General features: G+C 38.1%; 1 protein-coding gene across 1 annotated transcript in view; it reads right to left on the bottom strand.

Annotated features, from left to right (window-relative positions):
• The window catches only part of DACH1 (dachshund family transcription factor 1), a 446,425-nt gene that overhangs the window by 160,526 nt on the left and 273,875 nt on the right, over nucleotides 1–12,024 (bottom strand). The window lies entirely within an intron of this gene.

Below are 12,024 nucleotides of genomic sequence, written 5' to 3'. Positions count from 1 at the left end.
GGAATTGAAACATCTCCCCCGGGCCTATACAGTTATGTATGGTATGCTTGTGTGTATGTTTGCTTTTAATAATGGGGCTTTTAGTGTTTCTTTTAAATTATTAGATTTGTTATATATTGTTTATTATTGCTGTGAGCCGCCCCGAGTCTACGGAGAGGGGCGGCATACAAATCTAATAAATAAATAAATAAAATAAATTTAATACCACCTGAAATTTCCAGATATTTTCCAACTCCGGTTCATGTCAAGAGGATTAAATGAGGTAGAATTGATACCTTTTCTACATATATCTCACTCGTATATTTTGTATCATTATACGAGCTCTATTTGTCACAGAGACATTCCTGTATGAAATGTGACAGGTAGTTTCAGCCCTTCTGGGTCACTTAACAGAACCATAATCCCAGTCTTGGCCTTTGAGATCATATTCCATTTTTTGTGTGATTATCATCTACGACAAAATTGCCTGCAATCCATCTGCTGAAAGATAATCACTCTGGCGCTTCGATAAATGATGGATCCTCTTCAGTATAATCATCCAAATCAAACATTTGGTTCTCTTTCCTCAAAATGTCAATATATATTCCACTTTACCTCTTTGGGATAAAGCTTAAGCATTAGCCATTCTGTTGCCATATGGAAAGAGAGACTAACCCTTTGTAATACGTTAAGAGGAAAGTTTCTATTAAACATAAAACCTGACTGCATTGAAAAAAATGTGTATTAGAGGAACGTCATGATTTCAGAAACGTGTTGTGACGCCAAGGACAGATACCTGGAAAGATTGACATATTAGAAACCAATTGCATTTATGTTTGTTTTGGAGGTCTCCAATGCTTGCCATAAATGAAAGGAAAGCTTTTTGTGACCAGATAAATATTCATGCTCAGGTGCCAAAAGGGTCCATGCACATAACCACATCCATAATGCAATGCTCTCCCCATTCGCATCCATGCCCAACCCCCAACCCCCATGCTGTCACCCTCAAAACATGCCTCACTGAAGCCTTCGGACTTCCGGTAGGCCTGTTGGGCCATTTTTCACCCTTCCCAGGCTTCAGCAAAGCCTGTATTTTACCATCCAAATGCTTTGGAAGCTTTCCTGGGCAAAAAATGGCCTAACAGGCCTACCGAAAGTTCACTTCTGACTTTCTGGTAGACCCGTTGAGTCTGATTTTTGGCCATCCACAAGCTCCAGAGGCGGAAGGTGATAATAGCCTGATGGCAGAAAAAGACCTCATGATCCATCTAGTCTGCCCTTATACTATTTCCTGTATTTTTATCTTAGGCTGGATATATGTTTATCCCAGGCATGTTTAAATTCAGTTACTGTGGAATTACCAACCATGTCTGCTGGAAGTTTGTTCCAAGGATCTACTACTCTTTCAGTAAAATAATATTTTCTTTTGTTGCTTTTGATCTTTCCCCCAACTAACTTCAGATTGTGTCCTCATGTTCTTGTGTTCACTTTCCTATTAAAAACACTTCCCTCCCGAACCTTATTTAACCCTTTGACATATTTCAATGTTTCGATCATGTCCCCCCCTTTCCTTCTGTCCTCCAGACTATACAGATTGAGTTCATTGTCTTTCCTGATACGTTTTATGCTTAAGACCTTCCACCATTCTTGTAGCCTGTCTTTGGACCCGTTCAATTTTGTCAATATCTTTTTGTAGGTGAGGTCTCCAGAACTGAACACAGTATTAGAAATGGGGTCTCACCAGCGCTCTATATAGCGGGATCACAATCTCCCTCTTCCTGCTTGTTAACCTCTAGCTATGCAGCCAAGCATCCTACTTGCTTTTCCTACTGCCCGACCACACTGCTCACCCATTTTGAGACTGTCAGAAATCACTACCCCTAAATCCTTCTCTACTGAAGTTTTTGCTAACACAGAACTGCCAATACAATACTCAGATTGAGGATTCCTTTTCCCCAAGTGCATTATTTTACATTTGGATGTCCAAGATATTCTCATGAGTTCTCCACAACTAGAATTATTTAGAAGTTAACCAATATTTTCAAAAGGCTTACCTAGTAGAAGTGGGTATGGAAACACTCTATAAAAACAAACTTAAGTTGTGCAGCTATGGGACGTTGGATCAGGCAGTTTAAGTGAAGAATTTTGATAGTATTCAAAGAGATCATGGAATTTTCTGCCCTTAACAGTTGATATCAACTACTCCATCTATTTGGCACTCAATCTGTGGCAAGATAAAGGGATCCATGACTTGTAATACTACAGTAACAATTACCAGTAACTAATAATTAATCATCTGCCATAGCTGAACCTCTAAGCATTATCTTCCAAAATTCCTTCATGACCAGCACTCTCCCCAAACTGTGGTCAAAAGCAGTAGTCATCCCCATCTTCAAAAAAGGAGACCCATCACTAGTTGACAACTACAGACCCATATCACTATGCTGTGTACCTTGTAAAATCATGGAATCAATTATAAATCGTTCAATCACTCTCTACTTAGAATCTAACAACCTACTATCAAAAAAACAATTTGGATTCCGTAAGAAACTATCCTGCAACCTACAACTACTCCACTGCAAAAACATCTGGACTACCCACCTTGATCAAGGAAAATTCATCGATGCAATTTATATCGACTTCTGCAAAGCCTTTGACTCAGTGGTTCACGACAAACTTCTCCTAAAACTCAAATCCTACGGCATCTCAGGACTCCTCCACAACTGGATTACCGCATTCTTGTCAAACAGACAACAAGTTGTCAAAATCAGAAGTGCCATTTCCTCCCCTGTCCCTGTCAAAAGCGGCGTTCCCCAAGGCAGCGTACTAGGTCCTACTCTTTTCATCCTATACATCAATGACCTCTGCGATAATATCGTAAGCAACTGTGTACTTTTTGCCGACGATGTGAAACTCTTCAACACCACCGACAACACACTCACTCTTCAAAAAGACCTTGACTTCATTTCAGATTGGTCCAACACCTGGCAACTTCAAATATCAACCAACAAATGCTCTACCCTCCACATCGGCAAAAAGAATCCAAACCACTTATATGAACTGAATAAACAAATCCTCACTACCAACCAACACTCAGTAAAAGACCTCGGAATACTCATTTCAAATGACCTAAGTGCTAAAGCCCACTGCAACAATATCGCCAAAAAAGCCTCCAGAGTTGTTAACCTGATCCTACGCAGCTTCTGCTCCGGCAATCTCACACTTCTCACAAGAGCCTACAAAACCTATGCCAGACCCATTCTCGAATACAGCTCATCTGCCTGGAACCCACACCGCATCTCAGACATCAACACTCTCGAAAACGTCCAAAGATACTTCACCAGAAGAGCCCTCCACTCCTCCACTCGAAACAGAACACCCTACGAAAATAGACTAACCATCCTGGGCCTTGAAAGCCTAGAACTACGACGTCTAAAACACGATCTAAGTATTGCCCACAAGATCATACGCTGCAACGTCCTTCCGGTCAACGACTACTTCAGCTTCAACAGCAACAACACAAGAGCACACAACAGATTCAAACTTAATATCAATCGCTCCAAACTTGACTGCAAAAAATACGACTTTATCAATCGAGTTGTCGAAGCGTGGAACTCATTACCGGACTCAATAGTGTCAACCCCCAATCCCCTACACTTCTCCATTAAACTCTCCACGATTGACCTCTCCCGATTCCTCAGAGGCCAGTAAGGGGCGTATATAAGTGCACTGATGTGCCTATCGTCCCCTGTCCAATTCTCTTTTCTTACCTCTTTTATCTTATATATTCTCTCCTCTATATATATTCTCTTCCTATCCACTTCCCTTCTTTTTACTTCCTATTTTTATATATATATTCATAATGTATATTCTCTCTCATATGTATTGTATATTGGACAAAGAATAAATAAATAAATAAAAAATATCCTGGATCCAGGAAGATATTTCAACATTCATGGGGCTGAAAAAGAGTGACTGGCTCAAAATCATCCAGCAGGACTAGAACCTGTCGATCAGTTTCCGGTCACAATTCAAAGTGTTGGTCATGACCTTTAAAGCCCTACATGGCATTGGACCAGATTACCTCCGGAACTGCCTGCTACCGCACAAATCCCAGCGACCGATAAGGTCCCACAGAGTTGGCCTTCTCCAGGTCCCGTCGACTAAACAATGTTGTTTGGTGGGCCCCAGGGGAAGAGCCTTCTCTGTGGCAGCTCCGGCCCTCTGGAACCAACTCCCCCCAGAGATTAAAACTGCCCCCACCCTCCCTGTCTTTCGTAAACTACTCAAGACTCACTTATGCCGCCAGGCATGGGGAAGTTAAGATATTCCTTCCCCCTAGGCCATTACAATTTATGCATGGTATGTTTGTGTGTATGTCTGGTTTATAATAAGGGTTTTTAGTTGTTTTATTAATTGGATTGTTACATGTTGTTTTTTATCATTGTTGTTAGCCGCCCCGAGTCTACGGAGAGGGGCGGCATACAAATCCAATAAATAATAATAATAACAATAACTCACAATCACCCAGTTTTAATCTGGTACCTTTGTCTTGACACCAAATATATTACTTATTCAGATATTTATTTATTTTTTTAATTAATATAAAAATATTTATTTAGATTTCTATGCTCTCCTATTCAACTGACTCGAATACTTTCTTTTCCACACAAAAATGTATTTATGTATTTAAAGTTATGTTATTTAAATTTATGTTAATTTAATAAAAATGACCCTTTATTTAATCCACAATATGTCTCAGCGTCTTTACTCTGCTTCTGGGGCAAATACGTATGGCAATGCAATCTTCCCAAATTGGAAGCATTTCAATAAAGATATATTCTCATTTATTTGGATAAAACATACCTAGCTGACTTTTGTCCAATTGGTTGTGCCACGCTTCAGAGGAAAATACATTTTTGAACCTGCATTTCCCTGGAAAAAAAAAACCCATGCAAAATAGACAGATGGCAACCACAATCAATAAACATTGCAATAATTTGGGTGTGCATATGATCTGCTTTTATTGTTCTTGATCAGTAAATAGCATCTGGCTTTCCTTCCCGCTTTATGGAGAAAGCCTTGCATTTACTTTTCCTTGATTTCACCAGTTGGTCTATTAACACAATATATTATTAGAACCATTTTTCAAGCAGCCGTTTTGGTATAGGATGTGTTTAAATATTCAGAGTACTAAAGGTAGCAAATGTCATTTCTTTCATAGTTACAGAATGCCAGCTCCCAGTGTTTTATCCTAATGAATAAATGAGTTTGTCCTTTATGTATAAAATATAGTTTGTGTTTGTTGCAGAAGATTTTTTTTTAATAATAGATGAATTTTAGGTTTGCTGCAACATATTCAATAAAGTGTGATTAATTTGGTTTTTAAAAAATGCAAACTAGACATTACTATATTACTTTGTAAAATGCACAGCTTGCAACATTATTGTCTCAGTGGGAACTTAAATTGAATTGTAAAATGTGTCTTATTTCTGCTTTGATTTATGTAAGGAATTGCAGCGGAAGAACATCCCCTTTTTTGAAATTCTGTGCTTCTTAAATGGGACAGCACTGATAAACATTCACGCTCGAGAAGGCTTTATTTTGTAGAGGATTTTTAAAATTTGAAGAATATGAATATTCACATACTGAATGAAAATAAATCTTTTTTTTTAAATATTCAAGACTCTCTATCCCTTATTTTTCATTTATGTTTATGCCCTGACGATATTTAAATTTAGATTTTAAATGTAGTTAAAAGCCAGACCCCATAGGTTAATCATAATCTATTTTATTAAATTTGTTTCTTCCCATCTGCGCCCAGAAGAATTCTTACTGTACAGTATTGAGGAATGCTCAACTGTTATGTATCAGAACAAGTAAAGAAGTGATTAGGGAAAAAAGGTGGGCCGTTTTAACATTTAATGCATTTTTTATAATAAATTGTTTAAGGGGCCTGGCTTTGGTTACATCCAGAATATCTTCCATTTCCATGTAATTCCACCTGACACTAACATTTGTAACAGAACATATAATAATAAACTTCCTTGTAAACTTTTGCAGCACACTTGATATCAGCTGAAGAACTAAGTTTGAAAACATTCATTTCTTTGTGATTTAGCTAAATGTGCCAATTGGACAAATTATAGTAAAGCTGCCTTTGTCACTGGAAAATAATCCCAGAAGATTCCGCCCCGAGGGGCGGAATACAAATCTAATAAATGAATCAATCAATCAATCAATCAATCAATCAATCAATCAATCAATTCCCATATCAAGGAAAAAACAAAGCAAGTCCAGTTGCCTCTTGAAAAACGCATAATTGTGTGTTTGTGTGTGTGTGTGTGTGTATATGTATGTGTATGTAACTTTTTTTTGCTGATAATAAAAATGAAGGGAGACTAGTATAGATATATCTCAAGTCATTTAGCCCTCATCAGTTAGCCAGACCCTTACCAGGATTTGAACCTGGGCAGCCATAAGGCAGTAGTCTTAAATAGCCTGATAGTAGGCAGAAAAACACATATAGCTCTTCCTTGGTACAAGCTGAGATGGAGGAGAGCTTGTGGTCTAGAGGTTAAAACTACTGCCTTTCAAAGCAGAGACTGCAGGTTCAAATCCTGTTAAGGGTATGGATAGCTGATGAGAGCATAATAAGCTTGAAATAGATCTATACTAGTCTCTCTTTTTTCCCCACTATCAGCAAAAAAAAAAGTTGCACATACATACATACATTGAGCCGCCTCGAGTCTACGGAGAGGGGCGGCATACAAATGTAATAAGTAATAATGTGTGTGTGTGTGTAGATTTTCACAGGTGTAGGTATATAGGTTTTGGCTTATTCGGGTCTTTTCCCGTGTAAAATTGGTCTTACACGGGAAACCTTACATGGGCAATATATAATATACCAAGAACCATTTTGGCATTCAAGGTAAAAAAAAGACTATGATGGCATCCATGACCATGTGTCAAACATTTTTAAAAAAACTTTCGTATTTTGAACACCTAGGTGGCTATTTTGTTGTTTTTGATTCTATTAAACTTGTGACAACATGTAATTCTTTATATTGTGGGTTTGGAGCACCAGGGAATCCAAATTTCGCCTTGCAATGTCCAGAATTTCCCCACCCCAAACCTTACAAGATGTTTCCATTGTTACCAACTCCCTATTATGCCAAGGGCTGCAATTTTATTTCAAAATTCTAACTCTTTTTTTCCCCCTTTCTTTAATAATAAGTTGTCCTCTGCCCCAAATTCAATCTATGATAGCATTTAGCTGGGTTTTTTGAAGTAAATATCACTAGATAAAAAGCCATCTGGTCCCGAATAATGGGACACTTGAATGCCCATATTAGTGTTTGAAAATGAGAGCACAAATCTTCTAAAAGGATTAATTTCCATAAGAAAGATAGCTTACAGATCTACAAAAGGCGTAAATTCAAAACATAATAAACTGCCAAGAGGGAAGGGTAGATTAAAGTAAGGGAGAAATACCTCGTTACTCTTATATGGCAGAGATTCTCTATCAATTACATTTGCTACAGGAGAATTGTTCAAAGCTTTGAATATCAACTACAACCTGGAAGATATATATACATAGAATCAAGCTTATCATTCAGATATTCAACAGGAAGCACAAAGAAACTCAGAGTCTTACTGTAATGTGGAGAGCTAAGTAAGTTTTGTATATTTATTAAAGATTTATATTTGACAAGAGCTTTGCTTTATGATCGTCTAAAAATACCGCCGTTGCCATGCAAAGCTACTTTTGCTGCCCTTTCGACCATATTTCAATATCCTGTTTCAAAATAAATTCCCTTGAATGGATCCCCGATGTGACGCAACCGGTTATTTTGGACTAAATAAATAAGGGTCCTGCAAAGATGCCATTTCAAGAGGCAACTGCTGATAAAGTTCTACAGAGGAATCACTGAGTCTGTCATCTGCACCTCTATAACTGTCTGGTTTGGTTCTGTAACCAAACAAGACCGACACAGACTTCAGAGGAGAATCAGAACTGCACAATTGTTGCCAACCTGCCTATCATTGAGGATCTGTAAACTGCACAAGTCAAAAAGAGGGCGGTGAAAATATTTGCTGGCCCCTCACATTCTGGAAACAAACTGTTTCAACTCCTACCCTCAAAACGTCGCTATAGAGCTCTGAACAGCAAGACAACTAGACACAAGAAGAGTTTTTCCCAAACGCCATCACTCTGCTAAACAAATAATTTCCTCAATATTGTCAAACTGTTTAGTAAATCTGCACTACTTTTACTACTAATTTTTTTCTCATCATTCCTATCACCCATCTCCTCCCACTTATGATTATATGACTGTAACGTTGCTTGTATTCTTAAGATTTTTATTAATATTGATTGCTTCCTGATTGCTTATTTGACCCCTATGACAACCATTAAGGGTTGTATCTCACGATTCTTGATAAATGTATATTTTCTTTTATGTACACTGAGAGCATATGCACCAAAGACAAATCCCTTGTGTGTGCAATCACACTTGGCCAATAAAGAATTATCTTCTTCTCTTCTCTTCTCTTTTCTTCTCCTCTCCCCTCCCTTCTCCCCTCCCTTCTCCCCTCCCCTCCCCTCCTCTCTCTTCTCTTCTCTTCTCTTCTCCTCTCATCTCCTCTCCTCTCCTCTTCCATTCCATTCCATTCCTGTTTTTTCTTCTTTGAAGACGTTTTCTTCAAAGAAGCTTCTTGCATGAGAAGTAAAACGTCCTCAAGGGTAAAAACAGAAAGTCCAGTTGCCTCTTGGAAAAAAAGCATCTTTGGGACAACCTTGACCTGGATGACTGAGAATATCCATAGACAATCCCAGTCATCATCATCATCATCATCATCATCATTTATTCTCCGGGTCCCGTTGACTAAACAATGTCGTTTGGTGGGACCCAGGGGAAGAGCCTACTCTGTGGCAGCACCGGCCCTCTGGAATCAACTCCCCCCGGAGATTAGAATTGCCCCCACCCTCCTTGTCTTTCGTAAACTACTTAAGACTCACTTATACCGCCAGGCATGGGGGAGTTGAGACACCTTTCCCCCAGGCTCTTTTATACTTTGTTTTATGTTTGGTATGAATGTGTTGTTGTTGTTGTTTTTTTAAAATAATGATAGGGTTTTATATGTTTTTTAGTATTAGATTTGTTCTACTATAATATTGTTTTCATTATTGTTGTGAGCCGCCCCGAGTCTTCGGAGAGGGGCGGCATACAAATCTAATAAATTATTATTATTATTATTATTATTATTATTATTATTATTATTATCAATGACCCATAATCTCTTGTGGGGTGGAGCTTGGGCAACTGAATGGAACTAGCAGAGCATTTAATGGCCAGATGCTGTTGCAAATGTGGAACATTGTGATGGTGGGTTGCTGCTGGTTCAGATCAGTTTGCCTATATTGGTGGCGGAAATTTATATCCGCTCGCCAAAACAGTAGCAATGGCTAGCTGGTCACACCCGCGAACTGGTCCTCTGGTCGCCGCTCCTTGAAAGCAGCTGGCAAAGAACCCCTAGTAAAAATTTTGGGTAGCCCTTCATTGACTATTTGTACCATAAATCTTTCAATAACGAAATATACTAAGTTCAGAAAGATCATAGTAAACTGATGCTGACCATAGGAAACTAAGGATTCATTTATGGGATCTGAACTGGATGAAAAATTATGTTTGTCTCCTTGCTACAGAATAAATAAACTACAAAATGTTCAGTAACCGAGTTGTCGAAGCGTGGAACTCATTACCGGACTCCATAGTGTCATCCCCAAACCCCCAACACTTTACCCTTAGATTATCTATGGTTGACCTATCCAGATTCCTAAGAGGTCAGTAAGGGGCGAGTACAAGTGCACTAGAGTGCCTTCCGTCCCCTGTCCTATTGCTCTCCTATATCTCCTATACCTTTCTTCTATTCCTATATTTCTTCTTCTATTCTTTCATTGATATGTTCTATTACTATATCTTCTTTTCTATTATTTCTTAGATATATTTTACTATGAGTATCTCCTCTATAACCTTCATCATGTATTTTACTATGTGTATATAGATATATACGCACTAAAACCCTCATTGTGTATTGGACAAAATAAATAAATAAATAAAATAAATAAATAACATTTTTACAAATATTAAGTCTCTCTCTCTCATAATAAAACTTGTGTGCATGTGTATGTATATATCTTCTACCTACATCTATATCATCAATATCATCTATATCAGTGTTTCCCAACCTTGGCAACTTGAAGATATTTGGACTTCAACTCCCAGAATTCCCCAGCCAGCGAATGAAGTCTGGATATCTTCAAGTTGCCAAGGTTGGGAAACACTGATCTATATCTATATTCTCCCTCTCTCATCTATATCTATATCCCCCCCTCTCTGTAGATAATAATAAAACTTGTGTGCATGTGTATGTATATATCTCCTACCTACATCTATATCATCAATGTCATCTATATCTATATTCCATCTCTCTCTCCCTCTCTCTCTCCCTCCCTCCCTCCCACTCTCTCTTAACTGCTCCAAGAAAGCTGCTTTTATTTAAAACATAAAGATGGTAGTTACAAGATTTCTGCAAGCATAACTGCTATTCCATTAAGGAAACGGCACTGCAAACAGTAAATACTGCCCCCAAGGGAAATGTAAGTATTGATTTTATTACTATGTTGGTTGGTTTGTGTTTGCAATTGTCAACTCTCGTTTTAGGTTGTGCATTAAGTGCACTTATAATAGCTTTAGAAAAGAGTAAATATTAATTAGAAAATATTGGCAATGCTTTTATAAGTTTGGGGCTTGGTGAAGAATACACATATTTTAAATGGAGAAACAGGAATGCCGTAAATATAGCTTAGATGTTTAAACACAAAACCGTAATGGCCAAACCATTTCTGAGCTGTGAATATCTTGGCAGAATGGCGAGAGGAGAAGCAACAGTTGAATTGCCGTCGAGTGGCTGGTATGTTAGAAATAATTGGCATGTTTCAATTAATTTATAGGCCTAATGAAGTTTTTAAAACCAAAACCAAATTCATCATCGATGAATACATTTTATCTGATGCATGTAGTAAAAGTGACGTAAAGCAAGATATTTTCATTAGCCAATTTAAGTATTCCCAGGGCCAAAGTTTTGATCCCATTGATTGATGTTGCTCGGATTTCACTGCTAGAATCCTAGACTCTACACTGAAAAGTATTCAAGTGCTACTGAGTTTAAGCCAGCATCCCTGTTTTGCTTGGCCACAGCTACTAGATTGCAATGCCCATCCATCAGAGTTGAACCCCAAGGATCTCAAGACAAATCAGAATGGCTTTCTACCTAGTGATCCAGTCCAGTGATGGGCTGCTACCCCCACAGGAGGGGATGCAGTGCAGGTAGTAATTTTATGCACTATTTATTGAATACTTAATAGTTTTTTTTATTATCCTTCCTTCTCTAGTACCTTAGTATGATCCTTCATTACTTTTAAAATAGGAAATAATTAAATAGTATGTTTTACCTATAAACACTTTAATCATTTCATTATCTAGAACTGAACTTTTATAGCAATGAAAGAAAACTGAGCTACTTGCCTAATCTGTTATCATATTGAACCTTGTGGGTTCAGTACAAAAACCTCAAAATGTTACTGTGCTCCTCAACAAATAATGCTGTCTATCATTTGTCTTTTTTCTGGCTATTCAGATAATGTGACTTAATCAACTGAAAAAGAGTCCAAGTACCTATTCGAAAACTTATCTTGGTCGGTAAGCCACTCCCACCTAGTCACATGATGTTTAAGCCACCCCAGGTCACATGGTTTTCAAGCCACTCCCACCTTGTCACATGGTCACATGGCCATCAAGCTACACCCACAAAAAGCCACACCCATAGTGTGGCAGTAAAAATTTTGGCAGCCCATCAATGATCCAGTCCAACCAAAAATATCCACCGGCTCATACAACCATAACAATATTAAGGCTGACATTTTAGAGCTGTATATTTGGAAGGAGAACTTTGGGGAAGTGTGTCCTTGAAGTGGGGCAG

The sequence above is a fragment of the Erythrolamprus reginae genome, chromosome 4, assembly GCF_031021105.1.
Source record: "Erythrolamprus reginae isolate rEryReg1 chromosome 4, rEryReg1.hap1, whole genome shotgun sequence".
NCBI classification, from domain to species: Eukaryota; Metazoa; Chordata; class Lepidosauria; order Squamata; family Dipsadidae; genus Erythrolamprus; species Erythrolamprus reginae.
Note: the sequence above shows the minus strand (reverse complement) of the source record. Positions and strands in the feature narration are given on the sequence as shown.